This window comes from Temnothorax curvispinosus, unplaced genomic scaffold (genome assembly GCF_003070985.1).
Source record: "Temnothorax curvispinosus isolate PA1 unplaced genomic scaffold, ASM307098v1 QBEX01013816.1, whole genome shotgun sequence".
Lineage (NCBI taxonomy): Eukaryota > Metazoa > Arthropoda > Insecta > Hymenoptera > Formicidae > Temnothorax > Temnothorax curvispinosus.
Window position 1 is genome coordinate 123,795 of NW_020223596.1, and position 19,563 is coordinate 143,357.

Sequence of the window (19,563 nt, forward strand, 5' to 3'; positions counted from 1 at the left end):
TATATATATATATATATATATATATATATATATATATATATATATATTGTTTTTTTTATGTAAGAGAAAAAATTAACAATGCTATAAACGAATTTCATAATCTCTACTCCGAACATATATGATGTAATCACGTAAGATAATTATTCGGCAAAAAATTGCATTTATTCTCGGATGTACTTAGAGATCGTGACCATGGAAGTGCTCATCAAGTCGCGTTCTCGAACGCGATTCTACATTTTCATTAGCATATAATTAATATATGAGTAATGACCGCGGCATTCTTTGCGCTCGCGTATGAACGAGCCTGACTTGTACACGCATGTTCAACGATGCAGCAGGTAGAAGCGAAAAAGGAGGGCCGAGTGAGGTTGAAGGGAAAAGGGAAGGCGAAGAAACGAGCAGGCCAACTTAAAACAGTAGTAGTGACCCCCGGGGCTGAGCAGGCCCAAACAAGAAGTCCCTTCTGACGTCACCGGCAGGTGCAAGCAGAAGTGCATCCTCGTCTCGCCGCGCTCCTCTCGCTCTCGCTCCCTTTCTCCGCTTTCCGCCTTCCTCTGCTTCTTTTTCTGCTTCCTCCTCGCGCACTCGCGTGTAATCGTGCCGATTTCGAGATCGAGATAACTCGACCTGTGCGCAGCGCCCACCGTGAATCCGGTTGGTTTCTGTTGAAAATTTCTGACGTACGTTACTCGGCCGCGATCGTTCGCTCGCTCGCTCGCTCTCTCGCGGACTTTAATAAATGGTTTCCTTTGCAGCTTATTGAGTCGGTTGTGGATAAATTGGCGAGATGATTGCAGGGGCGAAACGAAGAATGTGCAATATCGAGATATTCGTATTTCGTAATGCGCAAAACTGATACCATTGGATGTTTTTTCAATGAAATATTCTGTGGCAAATTTAAAGAGAATCTTTTCTTGATGGAAATTTTATAACGTCAATTACGTAATTTTTCAATCAACTTCAAATTTTTAGAATAAAATATTTTGACAAATTTTTAATTTAATTATTTTTTATATTATACAATATGATACATATAAATTTAATTTAGAGGCATGGTTACATATAATTATATTACTGTGTGTATATAAAACTTTATAATCTTTTTATATTTTGGCAAGTAATTTGATATGATTTGAACTGAAATTGGTTTGAATCTAATGTCGTTTTGGAGGGTAATAAAAAAACTAGGAAACGCTTTGTGCCATCGAGATTTAAAGGCCAGCCGAAAACTTGATCCTAATCTACCCTTACCGATGGTGCGTCTAATTGAAAGGCGATATGATTTCACCGATGAAACACCCTAAGAGTGGTAATAAAATATCTTACCGAGAACATTCCACGGATTTTAATGCCCGATAGCATCGTTTGTAAGTGGAACGACGAAATCCGAACGAGCTGCCGTGCCGGTGCGGTGCCAAGATAGTCGCGTCTCGCTTCATTTCTCCAGGCGAAGGTAACTGCATCCGTGGTTGATGCAGCGAGTTATCTCGATCTTAAAATCGGTACCATTACGCGTGAGCGCGCGCGAAAAAAAGAGAGAAGGCCATTGATTCTCTTATACGCGCATTCCACAAGTTAATCCGTCCGATGCAAATTGCACGATGCTATATGCCACGATAATTATCGCGTAACATTTACGTTCTGTTTTATCTAGTTTGATTCTGTGTATTCCATTTCTAGTTTGCTAAGTATGGCCTTTAGAATTCATCGTCAGTCGGATGATCATATTTAACGTTATATGTATTACAATACAATATGATTAGAGGCTACATGGTTTTGTTAGCTATCGCAAATAATTGCAAATCTTTTATTTTGTTTTTGCTCATGTGGATTGTTATCTTCTCATTAGATGTTTGTTTAATCAGCCAATATTATCTTTATTTGTTAATCTATAGAAAAAAATTAACATAAGAAAAGAATAGAGAACGACAGACAAGGGTACAAAAGAGGAGATGGTAAAAAAAAGAGAATATCTCGTTTGTACCCAGAGCGAAAAATAGCCCAACGACTACCGTATTCATTTTTTTATTTCTCGCCTCTACGAGACTGGTAATCGTTTTTGGCAAGTAGATACCATTTTTAGATAGAGATCTTGATTGGAAGTTTATTTCTCGTCTCGCGTATACTGAATTTAACACGTGCAAGGAGTTCGTAAAAATACTCCTTTTTATACTTGAAAATAATCCGTACAAATGATTCGAATAACTTGTCACGGATTTTTATTATTTCTAATTTTAAACGTGACACTTAAATATAAAACTTAAACGTAATATAATATTTTAATCATATAACAATATTGTGTTAAATATATAAGTAAAATTTTTGTATTTATTACTTAACGAATACGGTAACTAAAAAAAATATACATAAATCTTTGGAGAGAGAAAGAGAAATAAAGAAAAAAAGTGTAACATTTTTGAAAAGGACTGTAACTAATTAGGGATGTATGGAAGTCGTATAAAGCTTATTTATTATTTTATTGCACTCGTTACTTCAAATGATCGCATCAGCCTAGCGGGTGCTGTTTGGCACTTGGCGGCGAACAGGGTGAATTTATAGTAACCCCAGATTATTACACTTTTTTCGGTGCTTATTAAATATTTTTTAGGGGGTGTCGGTCGCGGGTCGATACAAATTTCAGTTATTAAGGCGGCACACCATGTGTAATCGGTCCGAATTGCATCTCGAATTACCGAGGGACGCCCGGCGGTTTCTAACGAGCTTTTTTTTCACCGCTCGTCAATATAATTCGTAAAGCTCGACGTGTCTTCGACGAAACGTTTAATGATCGCGTTGAAGTGCGCGCGCGATTATAATTTGCCGCATTTTCCTTCGTTTTGTATCCGGCGACCGCGCCGGCCGACCGGGGCGCGTTTTATCACCCATGCAATAAAACGCACTGTTATTTTGTGAATTAACGTTTCTCTAATTTCTGCCACAGGTGAAGCAGCAACGCGGGACGACTGAAGCGGATCGACCAGCTCGGGTGTCGACCAGTATTGGTGAGTCCGTATACATATTCTTATACGAGCCTTGCGCTAAGCATGTTGCGCTGTTTTTAATTTAATATTACTCCAAGCAAACCGTACATATCTATTTTATTAGCTATATTTTATGCGTTCGTTGTGGTACTTTCTATTAATGCGTTTTTAATCGCAGAACTGAAAAACGCTTCTATGTTTAGTGACTATAAAAATTTCGAGACACGAGATGTGCGAAATTTATGAGAGCCGATAATTCGCGAATTGTCTATTTTTCGAAGTAAAAATTGAAATTTGCGCGACAGATTTGAAGATGTCGTTCAGTATTTCGCTGCTTTCTTACGATCGAGCGATCCATCCTTCGCGGATAAATTCTTTATGCGTCTCGACTCGCTGGTCCATCCGTCAGCGAACCACGCGGAATCCTTTGTCCCCTCGGACCGGTCCATGGAATTTCCGTGGACAGAATAAAAAGGGCTGGACGCATAAGGCCGCGCGACGCGCGAGAGGACCCTTTCGATCCCATTGAAACGTTGAAGCGGTACCGGGTGGGGTTAAGGGTGGCCACGGGAGTGTGAATGCAATATTATTCAAAATCACGAAAATCTCCGTTTGTATTTCGTTATTTTCGGGGTCCATTGGGGATCGTAGATGCATATCTTACACCGTTGAATGGGCCACCGTACGGGGTAAGCACCGGCCGGTGTTTGTTCGTCATTTTTCCCCTTCGTCCCCTTCTCGCGTCACAACGAGAACCGAGAGATGAGAGTGATCCAGGTAAAAAGGGTCAAATGCACGCACAAAGGGCGCCCTCACCCTCGCGCGATCGAGGCACATGTGCGCGCAGCACGCAATCATAAAAGCGACATTTCGATCTTGCGCCGAGAACGAATCGAACGTATTGAAAGAGAATTCAAGACGATTCGAGGGTTGATTCGTCGTCGTCATAGCCGCCGCCGTAGTCGTCGTCGTCGTCTCGTTTCTCACCGGGAAAACCTGTCGCGCGCACCACCGACTGCACGGTGATGCGCATATGCAACGCGGTTTCCGCAGCTGCCGTTTGCGCAGCCCTTTTTCTACTCCGTTTTCACAAAGCACACCAGGTGCGCGATTGAAATTACCATCAGTATCGTAGATTTTCGCCGAAAAACAGAAAAATCAGTCCGCGAGCAACTAATTGTAAGTGTCTTAGTTATTGCACTTGTCGCTAACATCCTGAACTTTGACTCGGAGATCTTTTATCCGGCGACTCAACCCTTTCACAGGTGTATCCCGTCGGGAGGGAAACCCTTTCCCGTATTGTTCGCGCGGGTTTCCGCTACTCCTTTCGGCGGCTTCGCAGGTAAAAGGGTTGGCTCTTTGGGTTAACGGATCGGAGGGTTTAACAGAACATGTCTGATTAACGGTGCGAGGTAGGACGAAATCATTTGTGGTGAACTATTTACCCGACGTAGTGCATGCAATGTGCAATATTTTTCATTGGTGTAATTTGAGATTTTTTTCTCTCAAGTCTTGTTGACTATTTCGTTAGCTTGACTATTTGAATTCAAAAGTAAACTCTACGATATTTTGAAAATATTTTTAAAAATTCTGGGACATATCATATACTTATATCGAACTGCCGCCGTTATTTCTATCAATAAACTTAAATAATTTTAGGATCTTCTGGGAAAAATTCAGAAGACTACAATATTTCTAAGAGCATATATACATATTTATGTTTAAAAAAATATGAGATCGTATACTTATGTCAAATTACCTATCTATGTGGATTGCTTTCAATCGCTTTCGATCTGCTTTTTGAATATACAATTTACATTTTAAAGACAATTACGTGAATAAAACGTCGAAAAATAATCTTTTAGGAATCCCGAGAGAATGATGCAATTTTAGAAAATATGAAACCAGTTTTGTTCGAATGAGAACTCGAAGAAAAGACTTTTTTTGAAGCAGATCCTTCGCGAGTTTGAACAGATCCGTTTCGCCATTCTACTCAAAGGCGGAATGATTTCTGCTTCAAGAAGAAAAGATTTCTTTTTGTGTAACGCGTTACATAAACTCGAAATGCTTGCAGCAGATCCTTGCATCCGTCGGTGCAGGTTCAAACCTGCACGGAGCATTCAGGGCACTCGCTTTGATCGAATTTCTTCACGTGGCAGCGGCAAACGAGACGTGTTCGAACTTGCTCGATCTTCCACATAGATTTGGCCCTCGTTTTAAAGTCTTGCGTAAAAGTAGGACGCTCCTGCCGGATGCGAGGACCTGCCGCGACGCTTGAAAAGCGAATCTAACGTGGGTGAGTGCATTCTCGGGGGGTTGTGTTGTGAGAAAGTCTTCCTTTAAAAGGACGCATCTTAACTCTCTCGCGTGATGCTCCGACACGTATTTTTCAATGGCGAATTTCGTCATCTTAGATACGCCATAGAAAAGGGAAGGATTCGTGTGGTTGCGGACAACCGTATCCGCGACGCATAAATTTTGCTTCGGGACATCCTCGAAATTTTCACTCGTTGTTTTCGTACAATGCTGAACCGTCGGTGCAAATCTTATTTAACATGTGCTTTAGACTTACAAAAAAAAAAAACTTTGCTTCTAAAGATTGAATTTTCTTCGCATTATATTTTGTTACACATTTTTTATTATACATTGTTATGGTACGTGTATGCTGCTTATATATATATATATATATAGTTTTTATATATACTAATCTGAAGATTACTTCAATTTTTTAATCGCAAAAAATATTAATCTTATGCAATATTAAAATTATGCGTATCACATTTCGCTGAGAACTTGAGAGAATTTAACTTTTTCGAAACGTTAATTTCAACAAAGACATCAACGCATTTATGATGAACTACTTAATAGGCTTTAAGATCAATACGAGAAAATCCTAATATCAATATCAAACATTATTCGGTACACCAAGTTGGAGAGTCTCGACAAACTTTTTGGAGGACTGCACGGTGATATTCCTTCCTTCCATATATCGAATCTTAGGATCCAAGATTCTCCAAAGTCTTGCGCGTCGAGCTCGGAAAGATCTGTTTCCATTTACGAGTCACCATTATGTCCCTAAATAAACAGCTGTTCCTCGCAAGTCCTGCACCTATGTAAACACAAGATCCTGACGAAACTGCCGCATGCTCGATCGATTTGTGTGATTCACCCGACCGGGGGTGAAGGAGAAAAAAAATTTTCGGAGCGGAGGGAGAGTTCTGAAAGAAGAGTGTCGGAAGGAGAGAGGTCGCATTGAAGATCGCAGGACCGTGAATCTGCCTCCGGGGCACGGATCCATTCTTAAAGGATTATCATTATAAATTATACATTTCCCTTCTTCCCTTTCTATGCCGCCCTCCTACACTGCCGCCGGATGACCGGTAGCAGCTTAAGGATTTCTATCACTGGATTAGCGTGGACCGTGTCATCGTGGTATCCTGTCTATTCGATTCGTCTTTCTTCGGGAGAAGAGATGCTCGTGGATCCTTTTCCGTTTCGCGTTTTACGATTCTTTTTTTTGGACGCTGCGTTGCGTTCGGACGTGAGTAACATTCGGTTTCATTGAGTGCGTTTTATTTTTGCGAAGTCGAGCGCTGATATAACGATATTGCAGATGCGCAAAGCTCGTAAGTAAATCCATATAGTATTTGCAAGGCATAGAAATAGAAAATTGTAATGGATAGATCCTGCATCAAATGCATGTGAAAAAGGATATGAAAAACAGAATACTTTGTGTAAAGAGGGTTGCTTAGCAAATACGCGCATATTGTATAAATATACGTATAAAATTTCGTAACAACCAGTAATATTTAGATAACACAATCCTCACTATTAATGTACATCACTATTAAAAGCATAATATTTCTCTTTCTCTCTTTTTTTCTCCAAATTCTATTGATTTCATAATTAAAGATATCTAGAAATTATACAATATTTCATGTTATATTTAAAATTATTTTCTTCTAAAACATGAAAGACGGAGGAAATTTTAACAATTTTAATTTATTAATCCAATACGATAAAAATTGACAGTAGAGATACATTCCGATTTATTTCTAAAATATTCTTTACAGTTTTTCTGGATATACGAAAATCTGCGCATGATGCAAGACGGCGCTTAATTTCGATCGTCTCGCGCGATTTCTCACGAATCAGCGTCGATTAAGTATCGGCGCCCCACAAAACGTTCGACGCCCGATTCATTCATCGACACGATGACGTTCTTCTGGGTCACCGCGCCGCGCCGTCTGGACTCGCCCCGAATCGCCAATGTACGATAACAATTATTCGAAAATGCCGTTCGTATGTCAGAGGCGACAATGACTTTTCGCGAAGATGAGACGACGGCTATCGCCGACGGCGTCCCCTTCGTCTTTGTGCCTTCCGAATCTTTTTTACGTACACGTGGAGGAGCAGTTTGATGGGTCTCTTTGGTCGGGGCCCGATCCTTTTCTCGTGCGCGAAGGGTCCTGTGGGCGGAGCGGTTGGCCGAGAAAGGACCTCATTTGGGTCCGGCGGCGAGGATTCTCTAGGATCCTGACCAGTGGGATAAGGAACGAGCTTTCAAAGGGGCTGAAATTGAACACGTGCAAGGGTGAGTCAGAGCAGCAGCAGCAGGAGAAAGCGAAAAGAACGTACAAAAAGAAAGAGACAAGAGTAGACCCCAGTCTACGTGGGCCCTTCGAAGATTTCTGCGTCAGATAACGTTATTCTTGCAGGGCTGCAGTCTTATCTTTTCTATAAGCTCCGTTATAATTCTCATAATTATAGTTATCTGACAATGAGTGAAATTCATTGTCCAAAGTATGATTTGTTTAAGTATTTAATTTGTTAATATAATCTCTTTATTTTTTAATGCAAAAATAAATGTATGAATAATGTCTAGAGACACATAATGAGAATATTTTTATAAATTTTTATAAGTTGTGTTATATTTTTATAAATTTTACATTTGAAGTAAATTAAAATATCTAATTTATTGTTTTTTAATATTATTTGACACAGTTCTGACTACTGATCGATTATTGTCTTTATGCAAATAAAAAGTATTGCTAAAATTATTGAGTTGTAAATATGGACAGACAAATTAACAAATTGTATTTTGAAGGGTTCTTTTAAGAGATTCTTATGAAGTAGTGTTACGTGATTAGTAAGTACACTCGACAAAAATTAAAAATTTTATTTCTGTAGTTTTCTTCTAGAGAAAAATTAAGCGAGACGGTTTTCCGTTCGGAAGTGTATGATTTTATAAATGAGTTTCTTGAAACTGCTTCTCAGGCTCGGCGATCGAATGCGGCCCTGCGTGCCTCGAGCTCATCATCTATCTCGTCTATCCTCCGAAGTCGAGACTCCTAGATATCCCTCCGCGCTAACCTATGCCTAGAGAAGCCACATTTTTTTTCTCATCCGCGTCCGGCATATCCATTAGAACACGTGCATCCACTGCCGTAACAAGTGCCCCGTCGACGCTATAAACCCCCAAGAGGCACAAAAAACCGTGGTCCATCCAGAGAGCGGATCCCTCTTTCCTCTCCTTTCCTATATTCTTCCCCCTCCTTTTCTCCCTACTCGTCTTCTTCCTTGTAACGTCCGAAATAGCCTAATGACTATTATAATCTCCTTGTACGTCGGTGGCACGATTTCTTTTATCCTTCGCGCGAGGACTGCCAACGCGGGAAAAGAAATCTTCCGTATCATTATACGTTGGCGTGATGAACAACAGGGGGGGAAAAATCCCTTCCGTGTTATTATAAGGTGATTTCGTGGCGTGCGTGGAAATTGGTATTTCTTCTCGCGTGAGAGACTCCTCATGCTTTTTTATACGCGCTCTCCGCGTGTCTGGAAAGGTAACCGGATTTTCCGTAGAACGCGTTTCTTTCTCGCCGCGTCGCACAATTAAATGCATACCTCTTTTTTCATGTCTCTCGACCACCCCAGTGAAATAATAATACATTAAATCGTGCGATGATACTTCTAATAGTCAGTCATTGTTTTATTTTAAATAAATGAATTTTTATACAGAATGGTAATTGATAAAAGATGTTCGTTTAAGATCTCATCATGGAAGAAATGCAAGCGTATGAACGCTGCATCTGAAACGCCCGAAGAACGATGTAGCCAAATTACATGCTCGAAAACTTCCAATTACACTTCCATTTCAACGACCCGTGAGATTTAGAAGGGCCTTTTAGTTTATTCAATATTTTGAACATCGCTAAATCCCTCGTAATTTCGTAGTTTATTTTTTGTGAATCGTCGAGCGTGCGTTGCTCCTTTTCGGTGGCGACGGCGCGGCGATTTCCGCTCGAAAGGAATAAACATCGCAAGACCCTCGATCGCGTTTGTCCGTCGCGAGTGCGGCAAGAAGAGAGCCTCGGTTTCTTACCTCGAACTTTTCTTTGCCCGGCGGATGTTCTCTCAGATCGCGTTATGCGACGCCTGATGCAACATTATCGTCGCGTATAGCCCCGAAATCGTGTTATTAAATCACTTTAAAAAGATTTAATTACAGTGGCCTTTTTCGGCACGACTCGGCCGAAAATAACGAACGAGGCATCCGACTCTCACATCAGCTGACAACAAGAACGAATCCGAGCAATTACTTCTCCATACACGGTCTCGCCTCTCGAATGATCACCGTAACTGGTTGGTCCCTCCCTCGAAACAAAAATTACTCTGCCAAACTCGTTGCCGCCACCATTGTGCAATCAACACCGAGGTGTTATTTTAACTTGCAACGCGTGCCTTGTTCGCGATATTCCATACAGTTCTCTGGAGATAATTTTCTATTTCCTTTATGAAAGAGAAAGTTTATTGTAGTAAAAAATATTATATTCAATAATTGTTTTTGTTTTATGATTAAAATACAGAGATATTAAACATTAATTGGAAGGATTGTGATAAATTAATTTTGAAAATGTAAGAAAAATTCAATCACTTAAATGTTTTTGGCGTATTACGATGCTGATTAGTTCATAACAAGTATGAAGGAACGAATTGCTCGAATAACTTCGCTTATAAAATTTGTCCCGATTCTTGCATCATTTCTAGCCGAACAATCAATGCGGATAATTCGACAGCTGGTGCTCGTCTTTTTGATGGCAAAGCAGGCCTTGTAAATAACGTTTAACCAAGAGTATAGTGGGAGGGTGTATTGGTAGCTGTAGAGAAACGGGAATGACGACCTCCCGTCACGGAATATTAGGGTGGCGATCACGCGAAAGAAGGGTGGTTGCGACAAAAGTGGCTCGTCCGCGAGGAAAGAAAGAAGAGAAGTCGGCGGAGAGTCCCGAAATCGGTATATCGGTCGGCTCAAAGGCAAGAAATGGAGATGCCGCAGGCCCCAGCTAACGCGGCGGAACGGGTGGTCCCTGTCCGTGCATTTTAGACTGCCACCGCTTCTCTTTACCTTCCTTTGAGCGTTCCTGCCTCGATCTTTCTACCGGGCAACGCGAAAATCGGCGTGACGCGATTGCCTTTTCAACCTCTCGACGATCGCGGATTTTTTTCCGCGGCCATCGATTTTATTCAACACCTTGGATTCGGGCGAACAATTCGGGGTGGTTGGGCTCTCCGAAAAGGTCTCAGCGACCGTGAAAATCGGGACGTATAATACTGACAGTACCCACCGTGTGCATCATCCACCGCGGAAAAGTGGCGCGGAAATTCTGCGGCGCGGCGTGTCGACCGCGCGTGGAAAATTATTTCGATCTAGAACGGACTCGCCGAGTAATTTTCTTATTTGGTATCAACTTCATGCTCGTTTCTACGAAATCGAACGGTGGAGTGTAGATCGTCAGGTCACGGTTCATGTTTGCCGAGGCTCGAAATGTGTTTGTCAAGTCAAACAATTTCACCGATTGTGTCCAATTTTATAGAGAGCTTTTCGAATTGATTTACGTACACGAATTTAGTGAGCGATGATTATGAAATTTTTCTGCAATGCTCAAACAATTTTTAAGTGATTTTATTCCTTCTTGTAAAAATTCTTATAATACATTGTCATATAATATGGGAAAAATATATAAAATCGAAATATTTCGGCAAATATTTTTCTCATAACTCAAAACTTACTGCATTTTACATTGCTACACAGAAAATCTTTCAATTATGGCAATTAATCAATAATCGAGATGGTTTTTATTAGCGCAGATATTCGTCTATGACTTCTAGTAATGCATTTATTCTGTAGAAGATTGCAACAAGAAGTTAAGTAGGAAAAATACGAATTTATTTGTATTTATACACATTTACATCTTAAAGCTTTATTGTATCTGATTAGGAAAACCGAGAAACTTACTTCATGCCGCTCATAGCAATATATAGAAAATACAGCTGCAAAGTGAGACATAAAGGACCATAAAGGATGATTGAAATCAGAGGCGTCGTCTTAACGCCACTAGGAAAGATTGTAATCATTGTCTGAATTTGTCGATGTTATTTTTTTTCAGTAGCTCACTCACCTTTGCCGATCACGTCATAGATTCGACCATGCGTGCAAGTCCACACCTAGTAGCTTTTTTAGAAGGGCTCGTATCGTTAAATATCTTCGGTGGCGCGTAAAGATGTCCGGGGTAGGGCTCGTGTTTTCCAAATACGCATTCTATCACGGCTCCGTAAAACCCCTGCTTACGGATGAAAGTAGGACCTAATCGGGCTCGATCTAGGAGAGGATCGAGGTTGCAATAGAGTATGCTCGTCTTAGACGAATCGAACTACCCGTTACGCATGAACGATTCTTCTCTCATGCCTTTTTGGCGATGTCGCGACTAGGAACTTAACTGCGAAACGTGCAAGACCGGAGGATTAGACATCGCGAGGATTTAGGGCCCGCTTAGAGATCCTTACAACCGTTACGCGCTGATCCTACAATCCCATGGAGTTTGCACGTCGACACATAAGGATTTATGCGCACAAATTCACACTGTATGTGTAGCTGTTATAAATGCATATGTGTATAAAAAGTTTAGAATTAAATATTCTGTGCGTTACCAAAATTTAGAACAAAAACAATTTCAATGTTTTAACTATTATTCAAAATAATCACAAGGTTTTTTTATGAAAAAAAAAGTGTAGGCTAATCAATATTTTTTTAAATTATGTACCGCGTGATACAATATATAACTAGAATATTAAAAAAGTATATTACTAAATATATTTCAAGAAATTGTAATGTTCTAAACTTTTAATACAAAAGGATTCTTTCATGCCTTTCCAGAATTAAATTAATGCTAACTACCCTTCGTATAATAGTAATTTATAAACGAGCCTGCTCGTTGATATACGGATCGAGATCGTAATATCGACACGTATAACGGAGATCCTTTGGAAAACTCGAACACCTGCACCCTCTCGTCGAACTTAGTTAGCCCGCATTGGGTTCTGGATCCTTTCTTCGTCCTGTCAAGGGCAAATCCCCGCCCACAAGCCTGCGAGGCCTCTATAGAAATTGCGCAGCGATCCCAATTTACAGGCTCGCTCCCTCATCTTTCTCTCTCACTTCGTCCTGGTTTCATCTTCTTATGTAACTCGGGTTGGACTGTGGATACCGTTTTAAACTAATTTGACTCGTAGCGGAGCGAATCCGCCGCCGGAAGTAATAGGGTCCCGCTTTGTAGGATCACCGATCCTACGAAAGACGGAGAGGAGCAGGTTGATGCCAATTAGCGATCCTGTACCGTTAAATGACGTGACTCTGCTCGATTTCCATGAGTTTCTAATTTAATCGCCAATTGGGTGTCCAACGGTGTTCAACCCCTGCTCGAGATTCTGTCACATCACCATAAAATATTATGACTCTGATTGATCCTGTGATTCAGCGCCGTTTTGTTGATGTTCATGGAATTTTGATTGCTACGAAAATTACGTTCTATTGAATAGCGTAAACTTTTTCACCGTTGCCATATGGCGTTATAAAGATGGAGAAACTTCGCGTATAATCTGATTTTGCGTAAAACGATAATATTTTATCGTTTTACGCAATAAAACTTCGAGTTTAGGCGAGAGAGAAAGTTAAGTTGCGCACGCACGCGTGGACATAAAATAAAATTTCTATCTCATGATTGTTTGCCAACTTTCATAATTTTTAATTAGGGTAAACTCGGATAAGATGGCCAACCCATATTCTTTCAATCTAGCTCGCTATGAAACATCGAATGAACATGGGTTGGCCATCTTTCTTGTATGGCCATCTTACCCGAGTTTGCCTTATCATTTTATATACATATTACAATTAGTCGCCATGTTTTTACTTTGCAACAAAGCCGGATGAAAACAGAGTTTATTTTATTCTAATTTTATTCTCTTTCTTTTTCTCTTCCCCCTCCCTTTTCTGAAGAATGATCATATTTTAATAAGTATTTCTTTATCCAGTTTTGATAAGCGCGGATTGGTAAGGGCTTGATTGCGACCCCTTTTCACGCTTGCCTCGACTCGAGCATTCGTTTATCCAAAAGTGGGACTCCGCGAAGAAGCTGTGCAGAATCTGCTTTCACTATCTATGCCTGAGTGGCACGCCGAAGATGCTTCCCCTGGTAAGGAGGAGATTTTTAACGCCCGAAGACTTTTACGGCCGAGATCACCTTGGGCGGTGAAGGGCGGCCTGTTTTCGTCTCGAAGGGTCTGAGGATTTCTTGCGGATATTTCACGGCGATACTTAGTCGCCAGACGCGAACACAATTAAACGCGAGGTATTTAGGAGGCCATAACGCGCACGAGATTTGTTTCCAGGACTATAAAAGGAACAGCGCAAGATCTACGATTAGGAGAGAGGCGGCGATTAAATTAATAGTTAATTGAGTTAATTTTATGCGTCGTATATAATGAATAATCCGCGAAGAAGGGAGTATTTTCTTTATGCTGCGTGTGCCTAATGAGGTGCAATTTCTGTAAATGCTCAGTGAATTTCAAGGAACGTAAAATTGCGCGATTTTATACTGTCCGTGAGCGCTGTTTTACGACTGAAAATTACGCGTTCCACAATTAATCGGCGATTATATTCTTTAACTATTGCAAATGCCCATATGAGTTACGCTCAATTTCTTTTTGAATATTTTGTAAAACTTACTTGGTTATTGCAGACAAAATATAAAAGAGTGTAAAGACATTAAAAACAGTAAAAAATTAATTACACATTTTCTTTAAAATAGTATTGCCAAATTCGAGACTAGTAATGATTAATAGAGGCAGAGAAGAAGAATATTCATTTTATTTAGAATAATTATTATTTAGAACAATTATTGTAAAATGTGTTTCGATGCGATTTTTTAAAATAACTACTCTACACTAATCGGCACGATGGAGTTTTTTTTTTCGTTATCTTGCGGCTGGTCACGCACCGCGAAGGCGTCAGATCGCGAACCCGAGACGTAACCAGAGAAAATAATAACGTCCTCGCGCCGCCACGTCGGAATAGAATCTCTAATCCGCATTTCTTCCGCCCTGTAATCCAGCAACACTTGTGACAGCCGCGATGTAGTTAGCGGAGCCCTGCGGGCCTTACGGTGTCACTTTCGACGCCCTCGGAGCTGATCATCCTCATTGACGCGTGAGTGCCTCGCGAGCAGAAGGCGGCCGGGGCCCTTTTGAGAGGCGAAAACAGGCCGCCCCGTTCGCGCCTTCGCCTCGATCTGCCCACGAAGAGTCGACCCAAGGGCGTTAATAATAAAAGTGGGGCTCGGCGTGAAAAAAAGTTCCTGTGGCGGAGGTATAAAGAGGCCAAGGATCGCATTGCCGGGGTGTCAGGGAGACGTTCTCGCGCCCGAACGGAGATAGTGAAAGCGGATTCTCCCCCGCCGCTCGTTCCTCATAACCCCGATTATTTGTATAGTGAGTTATTGTACGTAACGCGCATATTGCGAGCGAGGAAGCGTGAAAAGAGCCTCGCGGGCATCTTTCTCTTCCGAGCGGGCAGACATAGGTCCGCTTGTTTTAAATTGCATATCAGAAATTCCAACTTCGATGTTTAATCACGCGCGCCGATCGAGAAGGGTCACTTCCGCGTTCTCAATATCGCAATTCAATCCAATTTTTCCTGTCAAAAACAAGAATTATGTTTAATGTTAAATTATTTTGAGCATTAAATTGAACTCTGAATTGAAGTCTACATAATAATGAAAATTTAAAAATAATATATTTTGTCCTTTAGATTTTCTTAAACTTTTTATTTTTAATATTAATTTGTAACTATTAATGAACGGGTCCACATATATACCTACTGACACGACAATTTTCGGGCCTCACAGCATTCTATTTTTCGCAGATAATGATGCTTTTCACCGGACTTCTCACCCTTTATAATAGATATCAAGCTGAGTCGGACACATTTTGAATAATACATAACAACTGACTCTTTCTTTCTCTCTGTTGAGGGTTTCGTGAACAGCAGTTTGGTAAACTTTGGTCAAAAAGACAGCGTGTCGCTACTGAAACTTTTCAGAGCGTCGCTGCTGGACCTCTCGCAGATCCAGCGAATGATGTTGCAATTTCTGGAGAAAACGACGCTTCCGCCGGGACAATGTCGTTTGTCGTTAAATATTTTTGTCAGCGCATACATCTTTGTAAGGCTGACCATCTCGCGGTATCCCACCAGGTGGACGCGAAGAAAAGAGCGAGCCCGATATACCTCGTACGCGCACTGGACCGTTCACTTCTGTGGATGAAAAGTGACCAATCCATGCGATTCTATTTCGGAAGTTTCTGGCGCGAAAGCTCTTTTTCTCGCTTCCATGACGGTGTCGATCTCATTGTGCGCCGATCGCCCTCGGATCGCACCCACACGCTGAGGTGTGTCGTTCAGTTTGTACATCGCGCCGCGGGGGTGGAGAGCTCGTATCGCTTTAAACGAGATGTCTGTTCCGAAACTCACACGCGAGTGTATTTTGAAATACCCAACATACATACAATCGTGTAGCCTATTGAAGGAAAAGTTATTGCCCGTTTTTAGCTTCTGTGGAATGATAATAAATACGCATTGTGTTGCGCATTTTCTTCGGAGAAACGTGAGATTCCATAAAATGGATACACGCCTAGGAAAATAAATTTTCTTTTAATTGTAATGATTTAAAGCCAACTGTTCCAGCGATAACATTAAGAATTTAGAAGTCAAGAACTCTTATTCGAGCTTAATCTTAAATGTTCTCTAAAATTTATTCTCTAGGGAGTAAACGTATATCTCGGGATTAGCGATTAATGAGACGATTCGGAGCGATGTCAGCGATTTTTAAGTGCCGCAGCCGAAACCCTTGGCATCAACGTATTTACGTGCATACTTGTCGGACATAAAGTTGTGAAGAGTACACTCGAACTTTTACGATGCGTTTCTCAATCCTATACAAGCGCGCCCTTTATTTGGGCCCAATTAGTCGCGCGCGTTCGTGTTCGATCAGCATCGATATATCTTTTTTTCTTTTTTTTTTCGTTGCATCGCCACCGTCCGCCTCATAAAACGTCCACGATTATATTAAAGGCTTTTCTTCGCATTGGCGTTTTTCTCTGTATCTAATAGAGAACCGGGTATTATCGGTACGTATATCACAAGTGACAGCAACAGGTAGGCGTCGTTTCGTTGTGATCACAGTATACTTTAAATTGGATGCCAGTTGCTACTTACGAGGGGGAGGGTAACTTTTATGGCTCGATAGCATCTTGAGATCTCTCTCGACTTTTACGAGTTTACAAGGCTTAAGAAAGAATCCTCGAGATCTCTTGGAGCGTTTAAAATTTTCAAGCTGAGCCAAACTGGATTGGATTAAGGTTTTTTGAGGATTTTAGACAATATATCACACATTTTATTTTTTCGGAGATATACTCCTATATATATTATATATGTCGTTTTTTATAATACCATTGAAAATTTCAATCTCAATCTTGTCTATAAATTATTTTCGCGAGGATTACCCGTAGCAATGTTGAAAAATCTCTTGATTATTATGGGATATTAATTTATAACGAAAAAAATTATCGAGGAAATTATGTACATAATGTTGTTTCATTGAAAACTCAGTTTTTCGATAAGTGTTCGCGAATTAACAGTCATGATATTATATTCGAGTCCCGTCAAGTTACGGAAATAAATTCTTAAAAACGACAAAGCGATGTCAATGACGAGTCATTGGATTTGACTGCGACCCGTTTGCGCCCTGTTTGCGCCCCGTTTGCGCCCCGTTTACACCCCCGGCCGCATCCTAAACACAAGGACAAGGGCCGGCTCCGATTCTACGGGTAACCGTAACAACCGCCGTGGGCTGCCACAATGGGAAGCATGCTGCACTGTTGAACCATCGGCTCAATGGATTTTCCGCAGGATCGCGCAAACACAAGCAAACACGAAGGCGTCTCCGTTTCTTTCGCGTCCAGCAAAATATAAAGCCCTCTTTTCTCGTTCTCGCAGCTTCCTGCGAGAGGAGTCATCCATTGTGCCCACCTACGGGTACACTGACAACTATTTCAGTCGCGAACATGTGTAAAGCCGGGGGATCCGTTTAAGGATTCGCCATTGTTACAAAGCAGAATATAGGATGTGAGTTGTGGGTGTTGCGAGACGACTTAGTCTGAGGAAGTTAATTGGACAAATAGCATTTCCCATTTAAAAAATATTCGAGATAAAATGGTTGAGAATCGGAAACGCTTGATTTAATTGTATCCATAGAGTACTATAATATTATAGTTGTTTGTACACTCTAATATCATATTATAATAATTCCTATATTATTTCTTTGGAGAATTAACCTTCTCCCATTTAAAAAAGCTGGTGCAATCCGATAATTTAACAGATCTTCCGTGACAGCGGCGTTTCCAGATGGCCGCTTGTCCACCCATTTACTATCGCAACAATGGTTCCGAGGGTCATCGCGAGTCATTTGTCAAAGCTTACGGGATCCTCATCCCGAAATCGAGTATCGCCGCGCCGCGCCGTACGCGATGGAAATGTGAAACCGGATGCTAGGATTACGGAATCCGGCGAGATTCTTCCGACGGGAGAGATAGAAAAAGAAAGAGTATTGTAAGCGCTTCCTGTCCGGCGTCGAAGTGACCCGTGTAAAAAATCGAATAGCAAGGGTGAGGGGGGGGGAGGTGACGGATTGCCGAAAGAAAAAGGAAGAAAAAATTATATAGTAATTCGAGTTACACGCTCCGAACAAGGCGACGATCTCTTCCGTGAGAGAGTAGAGGCAGGTGTGCGACCTGCGTGTAGTGTTACGAGATGCCTAAAAATCCACGAGATACGAGCGTAACAGCGGTAGCGGGTACGGCTAATGCGTGAATCGACCGGGTCCTTCGTGGTGGATTAGAAAAGGGCGGGTTAGAGTTTAATGGGCGCAACAGGTGGACCGCCGATTCCCGAGTCGATTTCTCGGAAAGTATCGGGCGTTTCGCGTGATGCGAGACTTCGCGTGACGCGAGTGGCTTCTGATTATAGACACGCTCGATGCGGCACACGGGGTTGCGGACTATTATGAGGTACTTTTTAGTTAGAAAGGGCTAGGAAAAAGCTCGTTAGCCGCGATATCCCGCAGTGCAGTTTGCACGAATCAAAGTGCACAACAAACACGCTTCCATCTCGTTTCATAGTAAATAAAACTGGTGTAAGTGATAGCATCGTGCATCCAGAAAAAGGATATATTAATACTGATTCACATCGTGTATAAATATGAGTTACACAGAACGATGCATTTAATTTGTACGAATACTAATTATATTAGCTATTAAATTAGTTTATAAATACACAACAAGATTTCTTATTATATTAGCAATCAAAGAATGATTTCTTTAAAAATTTTAGATTGATATATCTAAAACATTTTCAGATATTATATTCCTTTATTGATTTCGAGGATTATACATAAATTCTAAAGAAAAATCTTACGGACTCTTTTATGTGTCGTTTGAAGTTCTTCGTGACCGAACGATTGCTGAAATATTTTTGATAGACGTATACATAATAAAAAAGGTATCGAATGAAATGACACGCATGTATCATCGCGAGACATCATGTGTCACGAGTTTCTTATTTAAATCGTGTCCACCGCAGGTTGAAATCTGAACGCAATCAGCCCGTCCGTAAATTCATCTAGAATATCCAGTTTCATCGTTAAAATCTTAAATTGGGAGAAACCTTTCCGTTCTCAAATTGCGATAGGCAGGTAAAGATCACGTTTCAGACCTTCTCCTGTCTCCCTTCCCTCTCCCGGTCGGGTTATTAATCAGGCGAAACCTCTCGTTGTAACTCCGTGAAATTCAACTCGCGATTTATTGCGGTGAATCCCCGCGGCTGCGTTTCTCTGTGCACGCGGTATATTCTGCACGCGTTGCGGACGTAATGCAATCAGCATTATACGCACCTTGGGTAAGCGATATTTCGCCGTTCTGATACATAAGGAACACGCACCGCCACGCAATATCACTTTTAAAGCCCTTTCACTTCTATTTGCCATTCTTGCGAACGTTCGAAGATCATCAACGCTTGCACGTCTAAATTAAATTTTTTAAATTTCTTGACATAGTATTTTCTACAAAAGTTATTTAGTATTTAAATCAAGAATAATAATATTTAAAGATTGTTATAATTTGTAGCAATTTTCAT

At 41.0% G+C, this 19,563-nt stretch overlaps 1 protein-coding gene across 3 annotated transcripts in view; it reads left to right on the top strand.

Annotated features, from left to right (window-relative positions):
- LOC112463980 (tubulin polyglutamylase TTLL4-like) overlaps positions 1-19,563 on the top strand; it is a 155,019-nt gene that overhangs the window by 53,170 nt on the left and 82,286 nt on the right. For all 3 annotated transcript variants that reach the window (XM_025030716.1, XM_025030714.1, XM_025030715.1), the window contains exon 3: positions 2,942-3,002. The gene's annotated coding sequence lies outside the window, so the exon portion shown is untranslated. The remainder of the gene's footprint in view (positions 1-2,941; positions 3,003-19,563) is intronic.